General features: G+C 39.1%; 1 protein-coding gene across 8 annotated transcripts in view; it reads right to left on the bottom strand.

The window, feature by feature from the left end:
* The window catches only part of prdm16 (PR/SET domain 16), a 168,463-nt gene that overhangs the window by 145,928 nt on the left and 2,325 nt on the right, over positions 1 to 20,210 (bottom strand). The gene's annotated exons all lie outside the window — the stretch shown is intronic.

The following is a 20,210-nucleotide window of genomic DNA, read 5'->3' on the forward strand; positions in this document are numbered from 1 at the left end:
ATTTTACAGGTTATTTGCCACTTTAGTGCCTAAAATGTTGAACTCACTCCTTTTCAAGGTGCATTAAATCCCCTCAAGGTTCAAAATTCTTGTCCAGGTTTGGTGAAAATACCAAGCCACAGTACACCAAGAACCTATGTTATTCGTAGAGCTTGCAAATGCATTTTGTTGTTCATTTACTCAAAGCCAGTAGGTATTTATGCCAAAAGAATCATCTTTGCCAACAAAAATTGAAATTACCTTGAGGTTCTGTCCATAAAAGTGACCAACAGCAAAAGAGGTAAAATTAAACCAAACAAAGCTGACCTCTTAACAAACACACATCATTTTTTCAATCATTGGTACGAAATAGTTCGAACCGTTTTTTCGTACCCTTTCCCCAATTTAGTTTTATTTAAAAAGCTAGCTTAATTTGGGGCATTTATGATTTTAAGACAGAGCCAGAGTTAATCAGAAATTCGCCTCCTCCTTGTGGGTGGAATTGCTGGCATGGAGTAAGCCCCCCACCCATCATCCATCTGTTTACATGCTTTCCCACTAACTTACAGCCCCTCACAACCCCAACCACACATCAGCAGTGCAATAAAAATGGCCAGCAATATGGGCGCCATCCAGCCGTACAGTTTTGAGCCAGATGCCAGCTCAGACGTGGAAAATGAAGATCTAGTTTTCTACAGCAGATACATCAAAATGAAGTGGAGCAGGGAGCTTGTGGCTTCTGCATCACACCTACAAGCCTTTTCTACCTGCATTTTTTAGTCTCTACCTGATTCACAACAATTTGAAAAAAGAAATTCTCTGAAATGCAATTTTAAGCTTACGGTAATTTTCTTTATGAATGTCCTCCATCATCAGAAAAATGCCAATAGAACTTTTTAAAAACACCTAAAACATGATTTTCATTGGAGTGGGTCTATGTTTTTTGTGCCCTAACAATATTTAAGTGATCTCTTTTGTTCACTTCCTTTATTTATTTATTTTTTTGTATTGAGTCTAGCATTGAACCAATGGTCAAGATTTCCTCTGACAGCAAAAAAACCCAAGTGAATTTGATTAGCCACCACTCGATATAGCCTCAGGTAATTAGGCATATCTGGTTGTAGGGGGGGGAAGCTAAAGTAGAGGTCTTGGAGTTGGCTGAGACAGACATGTGGAAGGTTATGGGGAGCTTTCAACATGAAAGCTTTCAGATTGGAAACAAAACACACATCACAAAGAGGGGGAGGAGGAGGGACCACACAAATTTAATTTTCCTAAATAGGGGAAATGCACACAATGAGGATCTGGGGATAACCGATTTTTGACCTCAAGTTTACCTGGTTACCCCACTTTTTTCCCCTCATCCCCTCTTTACTCCCTCCTTTTTCTAAGATCTGATTAAGCCACAGTGGAAAGGAGCCTTCACTCCTTAAGCAACCCTGTCATGACAAAGAGAAACACAAAGCATGACCTGCCTTCAATTGGAAACGGATCCAAAGCAAAGGGGCAAATTGGGAGGGAGCCAGAGAAAAAGAAAGCAGCAGAGAGATGGAGATAATTGAATCACCACTGCGGGGGTAGGACAGATAAATCTTATTATTGATACTTCAGTTGAGCTGAGAGGCTGAGAAGGAGAGATCAGTCTCACTTCATTAAAGGACAGCTAATATATCAGAATCATTTAGTTGCCCACTCAAGTTAGGCAAGTGTGCACATGAGGTACAGAACAGGCTTCAATGCAATTTATACCACTGTAAGTCTTTAAATGAAGGAATTACATTAGGGCTACATTAGGTTAGGGGTTTTACCTGAAGTATCAGAGGTGACCAGCTGATTGGCAGACAGGCTGCTCAACCTAGTGCTCCAAACCCAACTCCTATAAGGCCAAAAAGAAATTCCCAAAAAGGGTTTTTGTTTTACATCCTGCACTGTTCATATTAATAATACTGAAAAGCAAAAGCAAGGTATGAAGTGAATGCTAACAGGTGCAAAAACAGTCTCCTCCTTTCTAATATGCTCAAAAGCAGATGTGTTGATATTAGTTTTTTCAAGCCTTTTGTAAAGATGCCAGAAAAAAAAAAAAAAAGACCAGCAAGTATTGTTCAATGAGAACTTAAACATTCAACTAGTGATGTTTTTAGCCGGATTTACAAAAAAGTGAATATCAAGTTTGAAAATAACAATAAGCTTCTAGTGTGCTGCTAATTTTTTACTAATGCCATATTTAGTCTAATAAATTAATACATGAAAAAAACACCAATTATATCTGAAACGTACTAACTCTACAGTCAGTTCGTCAATGTTGCTATGATCAGTTCATACCCATAAATAGCCATTGCCATTACACCACTCCTTGAACAAAGGTTACATTGTTTATCTTTGGAGAGCCAGATTTAACAATGAGAGATAGAAGTCAAATATTGTTGGTCTTGTGTCCGGCTTCAATGTCTCGCTAGTGTTATTCCAACACAGAGCTCCTAAAAGAAAAAGAAAAAGAAACATGGCTCACAATGCTAAGCAAGTCCCAAGAACGTTGAGCTCAGGGAAGATAGAAGAATTACTGAAAATAAAGGAGCGTCAAACTGCAAAGCTGTGATGAAAAACTGCAACCATCTTGCTACAAAGCATCAAACCACACCACTGCATTTCAAATCTGACAGAGAAAACTGCCGAGGAAGATGGGAAGCCATTTTCTTTGACACATGACACTGACCAGACTGTGTCTGCTTAACTTGTAATGAGTTCTAGAATTTGGTGTGAATGAATGCGATCAATGATGGATGAAGAAAACAGCGGGCGATTCTAGCTATGTGGAAACGTCTCTCTGACCTCAACTGTTCTTCAAACCGACTCCTAAATTCACTTAAAAGCATAGTGAGCTGCAGCTGCCATGTACATTAGAGAGCAAACAGAGCCTCCATGCAGCCACATGTTTACACACAGACTTAAAGACGCACGCACACACAAACAGGGTAGAGGAAAGGTACAACTTGTAAAACACTTTTAAAAGTCACCATAAAACATTGAAAAAAACGCCACCAAAAAATTAAACCAACTTTTAAAAATATATAACACTTTTAAAAAACATACAATGTGAATGGTAAATGTGAGAGTCAAAATGAAGCAGCTGCTTTTTTCCCATATTGCTAATACTCAGTGTCTTATCAAACAAATGATGACATTTTTGCACTGTTCTAGTTCTTATATGTATTCATGGTCTTAATACAGTCAAATATCTCTCACACACACTGCTGACTATTCTTTTTTGCTTAATAAACTTCAGGTTTAAGAGATCTTTTCTTTTTTGTTTTACAGTAAAATTGTTTTGGCACCAACCTCCTCTAAAACAGATGCACACACAAACACAAGAAGAGCAATATACATTTTTTTAATTGTTAAATTCTAAGACAATATGTGACTTTGAGTTGCGAACTATATATTTTAGTTGTTAAGGAAAAAAAGTCAAGTACTCTCCAGATAGATGTGTCTGCTCAATTAAACTACACCAAACATCCACAACTTGATCTGATGGTGATGAAGACAGAGGAGCAGCTGAGTGCACGAGCGCACGAGCGCTGTCACAGAAGCTCCTATGCATTCCCATTGTCCCCTGCTACACCTGACACTTCTACCCAGGACTGTGGTGTGTGTCCGTGAGTGACGCGATCTTGATCTGAATGAAGAGTGGAGGAAGTGATCAAAGTATCAACCAGAATCCCGATACTGAAAACCCACGATGCTCTCTGCTCGGAAATGTTATCTACAAAGGTTCGTAATGTAGACACCTCACCTGAGGTACTACAAGGCTTTGATGTTAGTTTAATGAAAGTGGAACTGTTAAACTTTTACCATTTTTGTAATTAAGAATATTAGATTTTCATAAACAGAGATCGATTTAATTGGGGACTTCAAGTTTTAGAAAAAAAGTTTTTGACTTTTAAATGTTTTTAGTTTTAATTAGTCAGTTTTGTTATTTCAAAAGGGATGCATGGTATTGCAGATTTTTGACCAATCAAGCCTTACAAATATGCTCATAGACATACGTAAACATTTTCAATCTGTCAAGATATTGTGTTCAAAAACATTACTCATATTTCGGCCCTCACAACCTTCCCCCCTAAGACTGAAAGGTTGTGGGTTCAAATCCCGGCAGAGAAAGACTCTCAAGACATTAAGTGGTAGGACTGAAGGGGTTAAACCACCAAAGCGCCAGAGCACAGCTGTGACTGCAGCTCACTGCGCCGCTAACGGATGGGTCAAATGCAGAGAATAAATTTCACCCACTGGGACTTTAACTGTGGACTGTTGGAGATGTTCTTAACATTGTCATGATCTCATTGTGCCACATCAATTTTAAAGATGTGTTGCATTTTTCCAGATAGATTTGTGGCTTTCTTTCTTTTTAAATACTACTTTAAAATGAGAGGTAAAGATGTTCATCTACAAGGGGAAAAAAATCAAAATAAATATTGTTTTAGTCTTTGCAAGCTATTGCATCCATAATGTTTTCCTGCACCTGTGAGTGTAATGCCTAACATTGACCACAAAATGTTAAAAAATAGCCTGTCTGTGTTTTTAGTCTCTCTCTGACCACTTTACATTATTGAATTGCTCTGGAAGGGATGTTTAGATGTTTAGAGTTTAAGTGATTAAGTTATAATTCGCTCCTAAATTTTAAAACTAAATGTTAGGAAATTTAAATAAAAAACAAAGGTTGAATCCTTTGAAAAAGAAAAAGATAGCTGCACAAATTTCCTTTGTGTGGTATAACTTTTAAGAATATAGCTGTACATAGAAAACACAGATGGGTGCTTGATGACCATTAATTGTTTTTTTTTCTTGTTTTGGAGTTCCCAGATGGTAGGCGGGAGAGGGGAAAAGGTGGGAAAAGCAGACAGGACACAGGATGGAGTAAAGGCGAGTTCTGGTTACGTAGATCAGACAGCAGGATGAAATGAGCCCGAAGCTGCTGCCGCTTCTATACTCAAAGGTGTGGGTTACACTCCTGCACCGAAAGGACACGCACACAGAGACACAAACTTCCCAACACGTCCCTGTCTTCGTATCCCTATGTGTAAATGTAAACATGTAGGATGTTCAGATCCTCACATATCCCTCACAGCCTTCACATCAAATAAACAGCTCAGTTTATATCAACTGCTGATGGCCATGTTTAGCAGTTTAAGCCCCTGCTTTCCTCTGATAAAGAGCAGACTCTTGGAAGTGTAGACACACATTAACCATGTGTTGTATCTGATATTGACCCAATAAAATACCATTCCTCTTGCAACAGAGTTAATCTACCCTGTCAGATTGACAGAAGATGGATTAAAGAGGATAGACAGCTAGAAAAACATGATGCAACAAATGAGGGATGCATAGACGGGTAGGGAAGCAGAGCAGGAAGCACTTGCCAGTAAAGATGTTATACCGTTAAAGGCGAAATAAAGCGTGTCTCCCTGCTGCTAATTCCCCACCCTGAATGCCGTAATCTGGGGGGAAGATTAAGGTGAAGGAGTTAGTCTTGACTATTTTATTAAGAGGTGCTCTAGGCGCTGGAAGAAGGGGCTTTAGTGCTCCTCCAGCAGCGTGCCATACAATACAAGACAAACATTTACTGTTATTTTGCTAAACTGCTCTCAGATGTGCCTGGTCGGGTCCTTGCAATTCGCTGAAGAGGATTTTGGCATCAAAGTTCTCTGCAGTTCTCAAAAAAGTTTTTTTTTTTTTTCCTTCAGGGGTCCAGTCCCTAGTGTGTCCCTGACAAATAAATTAGTAGGTGTCAAAAGACAGAAAGGCAAATCTTTCAATTGAATGGGATGTCAGGATGTGAGATGTGTCAAACTTTTCCTAGAAATATTGCAGAGTATCCTCACGTTTCATCTGATTTCCTTTAGAAAAATACTTAAAAACAAGATGAGAGTGAGAAAAACATTTTAATGTATTTAATTTAGCAAATTTAACATAAAAGTAAGAAAGAGAAGATCTCCCTAATAAGGCAAAAAGAAAAACTGACAAAAAGGTTTGAAAGAACAGCAAAGGTCTCGCCCACCTGCCTCTTTTGTTTGCTTTGTCATTGCCACAGCATTCTTGAACACTTACTGCTCTTCAGCGCTGTTGAAAAATGAGACGCCTCTGTCAGCGCATAAGAGCGCACTAGCACTCATCCAGGGAAACTTTGGAAGCATTTTCCCAAACAAAATTGGTACCAAAAAAAAAATAATAATAATAATGATAATGAGAGGCCTGCAGAGATTCCACATTTAAATCCGGCCAACATCCAAGTCCCGGAGCGCATGAAATTGTTTGAGATAAGACCATCCTAATTAAAACTGCTTAATTGACATGTCTGGAAGCCTCAGGAAGTCGGAGTGGAGTGGCAGGCGAGGACAGACAAAAACCACAGAAGTGGCCGTTTCACCCACTCATAAAACACAATTCAGACACCGGATCTTCCTCTTTCCTTTCTTATTTTTAAAAAAGAGGATGTGGCAAAACATGTTGTGGCAAATTAAAACTTCTTATTACATTAAATGGTAAATACTAATATAGCACTTTTCTACCTTCTTCAAGGGCCCAAGGCGCTTTAGTCACAGACCCATTCACAAACTGATGGTGGCTCTGCTGCTGAACATTGGCTCCAATCTTCCACCAGAGGCAAGGTGGGGTTCGGTGTCTTGCCCACGGACACTTTGGCATGTGAGCGGATAAAACGGGAATTGAGCCTGCAATCTTTCGATCAGGGGTCGACCGCCCTGCTTCTGCTCCACAGTCGCCCACGCATTAAAACAGAACTTCAAGATTTTAAACAAAAAATAAATCGGTTTCAGAAGAAGAGACATCCATTAGTGTCTAAAAACAGCGTCTTAATTCAGTCAGTCCTTCCTGAATGTCCAAATATTTCAAGAAATATTTTACACTATACTTGAATCATTCAATACAAATTTGTTATCCCTGCATCAAGCTTAATGTGATTTTTTTCTTACAAGTCCACACTGGGATCTTATAGTAGTATTTTTATCAAGCCAGATTTCTTGTGGCCCTTCTTCTTTTTTTAGGGCTCATAATAAAAGTATAATTCAGTGAAAAAACAATCCAAAAAATAAGACACTGAAAGGAGACACAGATGTGGCCACGATTCCTTACGTCACTCAGGTAATGATGTGGGAGGAAAACCAGCTGTGTCACTGACACATTACTAATGATGATGTGATAAAACTAGATGTATTTCCAAATTTAATGATAATGAAACTTGATCGTATGATTCAGAAATAAGATCTTCAATAAAAACAACACACAAATGAAAAACAGTTAAGCAGACGTGAAACTCCTCATTTAATTCAAAGTGTGATAATGTTGTCTGGGTGGTTACTAAATTATATCCAGTCTTGTCAAATAAATCCAAACTCTGCAATACTAGTGTAACTGGTCTGGGTGTGTGCAGCACCCAGTTCCACCCAGAGTTTCTACAAAGTGCCTGTGTTTTTGGTATCCATGCAATACAACAATAAGGAACAACACATGCCTTTATTTAGCCGATAAAATTTTGTAAAAATCCCAAAAGAAAAAAACGATAACGTCAAAAGTCACTAAAAAACAAACACACTGTGTGGATTCAAAGTTTTATCATAAGTACTGCTATTTAGAAAATGTTGCACTCTGACATCTACTAACTAAAACGATGTTTGGTATATCTCTAAAATGTTTGATTATTGCCTTTTCTTTTGCATTTTCGGACTATGAAAAAATGAACCTCTAAGATGTTAAAAACATCTACTCTTGCAGAGTGAAGAACATTCAATTAATACATACCGGCCACTTTGCCTTTGGGACTCTGAGCCTTATGGAGTCGCAGGCTTTTAATAGAGCCATTTGTTTTCCACACAAAGCAGTGTGATGACTCTCACAGGGATCAGTAGACTGCACCGAGGCCAACTATGAAATGGCTAAATCCACAGGGGCAAGATATTGATTAGGCCGAAAGCTAGTGGAACCCAAATATGCAACTAAATGAGATATTAATGTGTACACGACATTGTGTGTGTGTGGAAGGTGTAAATGCAAGCACATTGCAATTGTAACTAAATCCACAAAAACAGATTCAAATCCTCTAAAATCATGTTTTGAAATCTATTTTTCTGTATGAACTCCATTACTACTAACTTACATATAAATGATGCCCTTTCTTTTCGAATTGTATTCCATTTAGAACTCTAAAATGCATATCATAACAGCTTCCACTACCTGTGGTGTGCAGGTGAGGTAATAAGTGCAAGAATGTTACAGTTTATTAAAATATGCTCATGTTTTACAACAAAGCATTACAATGTAGTTTGTGTACTGGTTATAATGTAAGATTATTTTCAATAAGAAGAAATTTGAATGTCATTACTGATGTTTTGGGGGGGTTTTACCCCTCAGCTTTACAGTTGCAACAGGGGTTAAGGTATCTGTCTCAGTCAGTTAGCAGGTCAGCACCCTGCACAACTTTGAGGTGGGAAAGCTTCATCATGATGTTATGTTAAAAGAGGTTTTAGGTTTTAGTTCATTGATCTGATGCTACGGACACATTGAGCAGAGGTGATACTCGTTCAAACTAAAACAGGGAATTTCAGTTATCAGTCCTGAACAGTTTTTAAGCTAAAAGAACTTTCATTAGAAACCAGGGCTTTATTTTCGACTCCAAGCTAACTTTTGTCCCTCATATAAAACATGTAGTTAAAACTGTTTTTTCTCACCTTAGAAGTTTGGCTAGAGTCTGTCGACTACCCTCTATTACTAATATGGAGATGCTGATGCATGCTTTTATCATCAGTAAAATTGATTATTGTGACGCCCTGCTTGCTGGTCTTCCAAAAACTGACATTAAGAACCTTCAGCTTCTCTAGAACTCTGCAGCACGAGTTCTCACCAAGACCAGGAGGCGGGCTCATATCAACCCAATTTTAAAATACCAGCAATTTTAAGATACTTTTAACAGTTTTTAAATGTTTGAACTGTCTTGCGCCTTCTTATCTATCAGATTATTTTAGTCAAATATGAATCCTTACGGTCCCTGAGATCCTGTGGCACTGGTCTTCTGACTGTAAAAACCAAAACGGAGAGGCATCTTTTCAGCACTATGGCCCTTGTTTGTGGAACAGTCTGCCAGAGGACCTGGGAGCCACAGAGAGCCTAGTTGCTTTTAAGAAAAGGCTCCGGACACATCTTTTTAACCTGGTTTTTAGCTATTTTTACTACTTGTATTATTTTTATTTATTTATTTTGTATGTATCTATTTTATCTTGTTTTATGATGTAAATGTATAGCACTTTGTGTACAAAGGACAACGTTTTCTCCAGGCTTTTTCTTTCTATTCCGACATATGAAAGACTCGGCGTCATGTAAATCCGCCCAAGCACAAACCGCAATTAATAATTCCTCTTTCATGATCAATTTTCTAACAGGTGGCACTTCCATGAATTCAAAAGCTACGTCATCCATACGTCACTACCAAATCCGAGTAACTGGTGATGAAAGTTGGACCTGGTCTAACTTAAAAAGCGGGTACAACTGCGTAACATTTTGAAAGTACAGCCCACAAAATAAAGATTTGCATAGCAACGCTTGATTGTGAGAATTTTGAAAGTGAAAGGAAGTGGCCACTTGAACGCGCATTGCTGAGGGCGGTGTGAACGTAGCTTAACAGTCAACACTATCATATGATTGTGAGTCAAAGTATGTTTTTTTTCTGCTTCCACAAAAACTGAGCAGGTTACATTTTCACTTGAAATGATATGCTTTGTTGATACAATTACTATAATTATCATAGCTCCACCCCCTAAATTAATGAAAGGGTGGCCCCCCACCGTCAGTCCCCACCTTGCACCTTACCAACGGTGTTCTCATGTATTTTTTGCATCAAAATAGTGTTGTTTTTTTGGCTTTGTGTATCTACACATCCAACGCAGTGTTGAGATGCAACTTTTTTTTCACCACTAACCTTATCCTCTTTTTGAAATACATCTACACCCCAATCAACCTTGAACTGTATGTTTGTATTTCTGTCATGATCTCTGTCATCTGCCTGATCTAGTTTGGGTTGTACTGAAACCAATGTCAATATTGAATGAATTTATCCTCTGTGAGACTAATAAAGTTATATTGTATTACAGTCACACTCCAATCATCTTTGTATCTATTTTAAAAGCGTTCCCATGATCTTTTATTTATTTTCATGCTGTTTTTTTTTAGAGAAAATCGAAAATGCTGCAGTTTTCTAGGACATATTTTATACAGAACAGCAGGACCTCATTAGAAATGTACCTCTTAATTGTGGCTGGGACTGTTATAAGCCTTCCCTTTGTTTCAATCTCTCCAACTAGTTTACAGCCCCTCACATTTTCAACCTAACATTAAAGGTGCAACAAAAATGGTGAGCAATATCTGAGCTATCCAACTGCACAATTTTGAGCCAGACGCCATCTCAGGCAAGGACAATGGAGACATTAATGGATTTATTTTTCAAAAGTGGATGCATTGGAATAGAGCGAAGCTGGAAGCTTGTGGACTCCAACTGCAGCACCTGTGTCACTGCTACAAGCTTTTTCAACAGTATTTTTTGTCTGCTCTTGATTCATCATGATTTGAAAAAAGAATTACGGAGAAATGCAGTTTAACTTTATTTTCTTTATACATATCCTCCATCATAAGACAAATGCAACAAGAATGTGTTAAAAAATGATTTGATGTTGATTCCATATTAATTGGTATGGGACCATTTTTATTGTCTCATTTAGAATCTCCTAAAACCATCTATACTTTGTTCACAACAGAGTTGAGTAAAATGTAGGAAATGGCTGATCTGTGTTCTGGAGTATACTTGGAGGGTCTACTTTTTTACAGTGTGTGTTTGGAAAACATTTTTACAGACCCTTTTAGAATTTTTGGTAGAATGAATTACTTGATTTCTGTGGTTCCAGAAATCAGTAGAGGGAAGTAGAGATACTTTATGTAAAAGAACTTTCACCCGACCTCTCATCTGTTCTGTCCCATGTTCGCATCTGCTGCTTTTCCTCTTTGACATCTCCCTTTTCAACAAGAACAGTTAGTCAGGGTCAGAAAGCAATTTAAAACCTCTATTAATGAGAGTCAGAGAGAGAGAGAGAAGTGAGAGAGAGAAGGGGCGAAGTTGGGAGGGGTGGGTAGGGCAAAAAGAGAAAGAGGATGAAGAAGAAGGGAGGGGTGGACTGGGGTGTCACCATCAAAGCTGCCCAGGAGAAAAGAAGGCCAGGTGCTGGTTGTGGGAATGTGTCGTCCGTGGTTCCAGGGACCGGGGAGCTGTGGAGAAGGGGGGGGGGGGGGGGGGCAGGGTGGTAATTAGCCAAGCCTGGAGGAGAGAGAGGGCCTTCAAGGGCCCGCGGGGATAGCCCCTCCAAGAGGATACCATTTGCACTTCTACAGGAGCCGCCAGCCCCGGGCCACAAAGAAGGGGAAAAGGGGAACTATGGCATCCTTTATCAGGCTGGACAAAGACGCCGCATCCTTTCAAAGGAGGCTGGAGAGAGAAACTCCAGTGTTCAAGAGAAGGAAGGGAAGAAGAGGGAAAGGGAAGAAAGAATCCTAGCACTGGCCAGGAGAGAAACAGAAAGAGATGCCAGTGTGTGGGTTGCAAAGCGAGACAGGAGGTTACGGTCATACTGTGACCCAGTCAGTCCTCTGAGACATCAGAAATTCACAAATGTCTTACACACACTACGCATGTACGCTTACAAACATGCAATCACAGAAAGCTTGCACTGCTTACAGGGAAATTCTCAGCAAACACGTCTGTTTCTAATTCTTTATTTTGAGGTAGATTTTTATTTCAAGTAACAAAACAATTTAAAGAATTTCTGTTCAGATCATCCTGAAATAATAGAGTTTAGTCCGATTTGCATTTTGATCTAGAAGGAGCAGGTAGAGGCAGTGAAAAAAAGGCCAGAATGGCCACCCTCCACCTCTGACATTATCAGGAAATCTTAAGAGTTTTGCCCTCCTATAGAGCGATGGAAAGTGAAGGTCATTGACATTACTTTTACCTATTACCTTTGGAGTGCAGCCGCACGGGGGGGTGAATAGTGTCCTTTGAGGCTATGAGACTTTGTGCTCCCTGTTCAAGAGCAGCCTGACGGCCTTAGCTGAGTGGGGGCCAGAGGTCAGACGGGCCATGTGATAAGGCATTAGAGACCTGCGTATCGGGCCCTCAACTGAAGAGGCCTGAAAAATCTCAAGACCCTCCTTTCTCTGAGCCTCTTCTCTTTTCTTTCTCCTTTCCTCTCTCCATCTGTGGACACAAAATGCCATTTGTTGTCCATCCGTCAGTAGCGCAGGGCTCGGGTTGGGCCCAGCGCTGAAAGCTCCATTCACACACCCTCTCACCCAAGGATGTTTTTGCAATTTAATATTTTCACACGCAAGCGGCTTCATCGTTACTTTGGAACCGTACACTTGGCAGGATGAGGCAGGGGGCCTCTGGGACAGAGGGTCTGAGAGGTTGAGTAGAGGGGGTCAGCACTGAGGAATCCTAGTGTAAGGAACTAAAAGGCCTGTGCCGGCTAATGGGCCATCTTGAAATGTTTTAGCCAAGACCCCTCCGACACCTATACTCACACAAACAAGTGTGTAGTCATTTACAAGCAGTTCCATCCATACACATTCCACTCTTTTATACCAATTTGACTCTGGCTTAATAGGATTCCTATTCTCTTAATTGAATTCTCAATGAAATAATTTTACACGGTCCTGCCAGCAGCAGATGTCTCAAAATCGGAACACGTTGGGATTAAAAAGCAGATGAATTTTGAGAGAATCAGCAGAATCAAATAAAAGTGAACATGCGACAAATAAGTCCCTGAATGAGTTTCAAAGGTTTTAACTTAACCTTTGTTTTTTCCATGTCAACCAGTGAAAATTCAACGTTTGTTTAGAATACAGAGTGGCTGAGCTAAGTGGGGGTAGGGGGTGTTACAATGGTTTCTTGATATATTTATCCAGTGCACAACACTCTGCCTAATGAAATAAAACCAAACCAATAAAGGCTCTTTGCCTCTAGAGAATGCAGTGATCAACATCCCAACAGTTTTAATTTTGTATGGAAATAAATGGCCGCTGGTGATACGGACCTAATTGCGTTGCACTGTAGAGGTGCAGGGACAGAGGAGGAACTCGTAGCGGACCAACTTTAAGCAACAGCCATGCTTGAGAGAGGCGGTTGAAGGAGCATTTGCATTTATCGGGAGGGGTGCTTCCTTGTTTCCCTCTGTCCTCGTTTTATTGATCACATTCAAAGTTACCCCAGTATTAAGCAAATAGAGTACTGATGAGCCCTCTGCACCACTGCCTGGCAGGGTCACTGGATAATGACAGCTCAATTACTGTGAATCTCCTTGTATGCTTCTCTTCCCATACAATTCCCACAGCCGTCCCACCCTGCTCGGCAAATTTGTCAAACTCAGCAATTCGATGGGTCTGACAGTGTAATCGCTAACCGTCCCAACCGACATGAAAGAGGTCTTTATCTTGCCAAATCAAAGAACCTGATCTCAGAGAAAAGGCTTGGTGGTTGTGTGGTGGTGGTGGTGGGGGGGGGGGGGCTTCTGAAGAGAAATGTCCCGCTCCCTGTGAGACGAGGAGATGTCTCTAATCCACTTTAATGAGACACCGTTTGCCCATCTTTGTGGTAATGACGATACACAGGGAGAAAGACACTGAGGGCGGAGGGGCTGAGAGGAGGGGAGATAGAACCGAAGATGAAGCCAAATCCTTTGAACCGGCGGCCTGATGAAAGGAGAAGCAGCAGTGGGAGTTTAGAGCCATGCTGCCTCTCCACACCGCTGGCTGTTTGAGAAGACAAGCAAACAGCCCAGGGGACAGAGCGGTTTCCCTGCTTATCATATCCGAACAGGATGAGCCATCATCAGCAGTGTGTCGCAGTGGGACCAGTAAAAGCCTGTGTAGGTGGGCATATGTGTCTATGTCTCCTCCTAGAAGCGCAGAGATGAGTTACACTTATAATCATTACAGAATAAAACCAGTACTGCTCCTTGACACTTGTAGATCTTAAAATGTGTTTGATTCTCACGGATTTGATTTTCTGTTCTTGTCTGAGCAAAGAAGCATTCCAATACCTGTTACAAACACATCTTTGTATGGTGGCCCTGAAGTTCAAGTCATGCCAACAAATTACTCAACGCAAAAAAATTTAAAAGATCAAAATGACAATTAAAAAAATCAAAACAAGTAATCAAAAATCAACATTAAACTTTAGAAATTAAAAAAAATGTCCAACAACCAAGACTCAATTTCAAAATTATTAAATGTTTTGGCAAACAAAAGTAATTTAAGAAATCAAAAAAATGTTGAAAAACAAAGCGAAAAAAGAAACCAGACATGGTAGATATGATGGGACATTGCCTACTGGATGATTTTGTTGTTTACTTTTTTAAATGTGTCTTCAATGGTTCTAAACTGATAAAACGTTTCTGATTAGTATGGAGCACATGTAGTATTGTTTCATGCCAAATAACTTTCGATTGAAATGATGGACTAGCATCATCTTCCAATCAGTGACTTTCCATAGTACCTAACTTTTATTTTTTTTAACGCTTCATTTTAATTTCTTAAAATTATGTTTGTGTTCCACAATGTTTTATTTTTATTTTTATAAAAGCTGCAACTTTCTAATTCTTATGAATACGCTAATGCTGCTAACAGGCAGCGGCATCGGACTGTCACTTCAAATGCCACTGTGTTGTTTTTTTTACGTGTTTTAAACAAGGCTGGGAGTTACATTTGTGAATAGGCCCATGCTAATGCGCTAACATGGCTAACGTGTAGCATGGCTAACGTGTAGCATGGTACAAACAATTTGTAGAGTCTATCTGTAAACGCAGACTGACTGACAGACCAATCTCTTATTCTTTTCTCCGCCGTGGCTATAGCTCGGCTCCCCATATAAATGACATACAACAAGTTCGAAAATAGACTATTTATTGACAGTGCGCCTATAATATATGCGCCTAATCCAGTGCACCCTATAGAGCACAACAAAGAGCATACGTTGGTTATCACAAGTCATGCCACAGAGGAAGCAGCAAGAGAATAAATCACTATGGAATATAGAAAACGTACATGTCTTTATTGCAGATTTTATAGATCAAAATTATTTTTTCTTTGTTTTTCTTTTATATCTAAATGTTCATTCAATTATAGATCTTCAAGTTAAAGAAAAAGTAGGGAAGGGCTTGAAGGGAAATGTCAACAATAAGATGAACAAAACTGTTTTGTTTGTTTTTTTAACAGTGGTGGTCTGAAGAAAACCTTCCAGCATAAATGTTTAAATAGTTTCTGCTCCATTATGTTTTTGTGCAAGTCAAATAATCTGGAAAAATGTCAGTCTATAAAGAACAAGTGTACAATCCTCATCTGTCCCCTGTCTGTAACCTTTGACCTCTCAAACAGAAATGAATCCAAACTATTATCTATCAGTAACCAAGCAGGTCACATGGGAAGCAAACTCCTTTGGGAAATCTTTGTTAAACACTATCATGAAGCAGCATGGAGAAGCTTTGTGTTAAGTCTGTTGAAATAACTGGGATGGACCACCTTCACGCAAAAAGCCTGACAGTGTTGTGACCACAGGAATACACCTTTTTATTTCTATGAATATCAAATGATGTGAGATTAAAAAAAGACACATCAAGCTCATTTGTGCAGTCAGAGTCTGGAAAATATAGCATTTAACTTTTAACAGCACCAGTATGGAACAACATCACTCAAAGATCGCATCTTTTACAGTGGTATCATTTCACTTTTGAACAGTACAATGCAGGCCAGTTCTATGCCTGTTGGATGCTGGAGAACATGTAGGTACTGAAAGTGCTTTCCTGCCATCCATGTTGCTTATTCATTGATGCTGCAGACCAAAACAACATACAAAAGTCAATCAAAGTTAAGGAGAAAATTCCTCCTGTGTTTGACACATAAATAAAGTAAATTCAGGAACATGTCCATCTAAAAGTATAAATAACTCTTGTTTCCCAGTTCCATATTGTGCCCAGATTTTTGTCTAAGAAGGGGTTGATGCAAAATCTTGATCTCTGTTTTATTTTGTGCTCATTATGGCATGGTACACGTGAGTTAGAGAACACAGTAAGCCAAAAAAACAACAACAAGGACAACAAGCTCAGGACTCAACCAACAAAGCGTATTAGAGGTAGGAAAGTGGGGTGGGATAGGGGTTAATAACAAAGAAATCAGGATTAGACCCAGATAAGACTAGTCACAATGTTGAGCATTGCCTGGGATATCGCATTGTGGGGTTTGGGGGGTGGAGGGTGAGGGTCATGAGTGCAGCTAAAACATTCTAATTAGAGCCTGGGCACATTTGCCACCTTGTTTTGCAAACAAAACAGGCTGCCTAACAGCAGGAGGTGCACATTCACAGCAGTCACACATAGAGATAATTTACTGTTAATCAGCATCCTCAGAGGTAAACATGAGATGTGTCCTCTGGAGCAACTCATAAACTATTCTTCATGGTTTTAGCTCTAAGACCTGGAGACAGGACTTAGTTTTGGGTGAATTTAGGCATTAATAAATCACTTCTTTAAGCTTCACTCCTCTCAAAGCAACTCACATTTTTGTGGTTTTGTTTCTATTTTGTTTAGTTTGAGTCTATTTTTATCAAATCCCCACAGACTATAAGAACAAGACAAAAACCAGGGGGCTGCCACAAAAGAAAAACATTAGCCATATATATCTGGAAGTCTCCCAGCCATGTCAAAGTCTGCACCAACAAGTGATTGGGGGCTTGTTTTTCAAACATGGCAGATGAGGTCACAGTGCAAAGCAGGAAAGAGCCATTTTTGCCAACTGGATAATGTGAGGTCAGTGTATCAGTGGAATGAATGGGATTTGGAGCCATGTGCAAGAGCTTAATGCGATGGTATTTGTATGTCAACTCAAAATTTGACAAAGCCAGCATGAGACCCGGCAGGAAACATGGGGGTGAAGCATTTGTGTGTCGGTGTGAGAGTGCCTGCGTGTGTCCAGGTGCCCACCCATCGCTGTGCCAGACTTGGCCAAGGTCAAAGCTCACAACGGCGACAGGACCTCCAACAACTGTACAAAAGGCTGCACACACCAATTCACACACTCTCACACACATTTAGCCAGCCAGCAGTGCCAGCTCCTGCTGTTTGGATGACATTTACACTCAACCTTTGGAGTCTGTGATTGATTGGGGTTAATTCATACCAATGCACAAAAAATCTGTCACCACTGAGGTGTGTTCAAATGTGTGTCCGTGTAGCGTCCATCTGTCTTACTTTTGTGTGTGTGTAGGTAAGTGTGCATTTCAGTTTGTGTGTGTTTCACTGCAAAACGAGGAGCTGGGAGAAACCAGTCGAGTGCTTTCGAGCCTTGAGCGAGAGTCAATCAACACTGACGGGTCAGTTTGACTTCATAATGCCACCAAACCTACAACTGGACTCATTTCTGCTTACACTGCAGACCAAAAAAAAAATGTGTATATATATATATATATATATATATATATATATATATATATATATATATATATATATATATATATATATATATATATATATATATATATATATATATATATATAATTACTCTTTTGTACCCAATGAAGTAAGACAAAACAATCTTAAATTATGATTGTATTTTATTAAATCAAGGCTAACACAACATATGTGTTCGCCATAGCAGTGGCATCTATTTAACGGCTTGACAAAGGTGACAGGTGTTGGCATTGTTGCATAACATGATAATCAGTACGTTTGAGTTGAGGAAAAACACCTTTGGGATAAAACAAAATGCTGACGTCTCCAAACTGCAGCAAAAGTTCACACAGCATAACTCTCCATGATTAGTTTTATTGCAAATGTACAGCTTAGATTTAAAGATGTGTTTCTTTTTTAGATGTAATGTGGTCAAGAGATCAGCAACATGATTGCAGATGTAACCTAATATTAAAAAAAGAAAACTCTTTCTCTGTACAGGTTTAGCAGGACAAAACAGGCAGAAAAGACAGAAATGTAAACATTACGAGCAGTTATCCAATTCTTTAAAAAATGGTTTTCACAATAAAACTTAAATGCCTTGGATAGTTTTATCTTTCAGGCAGTTCAATTTCTTGATTTTTCTGATCTTTGCCAATATAGAAGATTAGGAGAAGATGAAACACGAACTATTTTCGAACAACGCAAACCAACTTCATATTCAAAATAATGAAAACTCCTCTTCTCTTTCCTTAGTGGGGAAGTCACTGCTAAACTTTTAACTTATTAAGTTATGCAAATTAATGAGTGAGGCTGTACTGATTATAAATCAGTCATAAAATCTTGATAAAAAACCTATGTTTAACATTTCCAACAACCCATGCCATTTAGTATCATCACTAATGAACCTAAGGTGTAACTCTTGGCTGATCGGAAACTACAAATATGCATTTTTCAGATCTAAAGCACTAGAAGACAGCGTGTGCAATAAATCCATGTCCAATAAAAGCATTTAGAAAACAGAACCACATATTTAAATATGAAAATAGACAAAGCAACATCAGGATAAAGATTTGATGCCTGACAAGCCTTCATGGTTTGCCAAATTAAATTTACACTAAAAAGAAAAAAAGACGAAAAAGAAAACATTTTAAATACTTCCATCTTTCAAACCATTAAAATCTAGTTTTTCTGCATCAAAACCATGTTTTGCAATGCATCCAGACTGAGCAACCCTTAGAATGAGATGATAGAAATTATTTCCATAAATGAAAAAGGAGAGGTTGGAAACAGTCAATAAAAAATGACGTTGAAGGTTGCAAGGATTCATGGATCTTGCTGGTTTAGTGAAGTCATTTTCAAAACTGCTGATCCCTTAATCAAAATGCAGCATAAATGTTTACACTATGTAAAAGCAGCCCTGCAAAACCACAACAGTTCATTGTTTTTATCCATGAAAATGTTGCAATATTCTGTCTTTAAATAAAATCAAACATGTAAGGAAGGTTGCTGACACTGACTTCAAAATAAAGGTCCAAATCAACAACCATAACATGTTCTCTACATGATGGTTTAAAGGTCCGGTCTCTAGTCTGTAAATGTGCAACAGAACAGAGTGACATGCACAACAGCTGCATGGCGGCATTGCACTGAGACCCTGGACGTTCAGGCACAAGTTAAACATAATGTCAACCGTTAGTTGGAAAGAGTTTTTGGTTTGGTTTCATAAGTGCCTTCAGAACATCTGAATCTGTTAAGACCAAGTGCATGATGAAGATTGTACCTCCCAAAATGTAATAACTCAAATATGTTTTGTAGTAAATAGGTCAAAGACAAAGAAGACACAAACATAAAAAAAAGTGCATTTATTATGCAGCTGTGTGATTTTTCTTCTTGCGTGATCACCAAAAAAGGATCATACATGTGTGTGTTTGGAGCGGTACCATCGTAGATTTATCCTCTGCAATCAAAAAATGTAATAGTTTAACGCTTGGGGTTAATGACTATTTCTGTGGATATCTGTAAGAAGGTCAATGCGTGAGCGCGCGGGTGAGCGCGGCTGCGCGTTTGTGTGTGCAGCTGTTTATGCACACGTGCACTATACCAGGGAAAATGAGCGCGCACAGGCACTCAATCGGTAGCATTCATTGATGCAACGCAGCAAATGGTTTTAGAAAAATGCCACGAAAATGACAAATATCAATGATAAAAGTATAGTGGCTGAGGTGTTGACGCAGTCAGGCCGCAGAGGCGCACACACTCAAAGACAAACATGTCTGCACGCAATAGCAGGTTTAAAAAATGTAAACCACTGAAATAACCAGAATTGACGGCAAAACTGTCAGAATTCATTTTATTTTAAGATGGCCTGAGGCAAAGTCAAACTACTACTATTTTTTATTAATATGTGTTGTAATTGGTTCAGTCTGGATTTTATTTTCTAAATTAAAATATATAATTTGTTGGCATAGTTTAAATCCAAAACAGTGCGTAAAACGGACATAAACTCGTGCTCTGTGAAGTTTAGAAAAATGCAGAGTAAAAACGATGCAAACACCTGCAATAACTCGATCCTACTTTAAAGCACATGGTTACATATAGCAAAAAATACAAAATATAAAAATACTACAGCTTGCACAACAACTCATTAGTTTCTCAGCAAAAAAATGGATTCGTGCGTTCCCA

Source organism: Oryzias latipes, chromosome 7 (assembly GCF_002234675.1).
Source record: "Oryzias latipes chromosome 7, ASM223467v1".
NCBI classification, from domain to species: Eukaryota; Metazoa; Chordata; class Actinopteri; order Beloniformes; family Adrianichthyidae; genus Oryzias; species Oryzias latipes.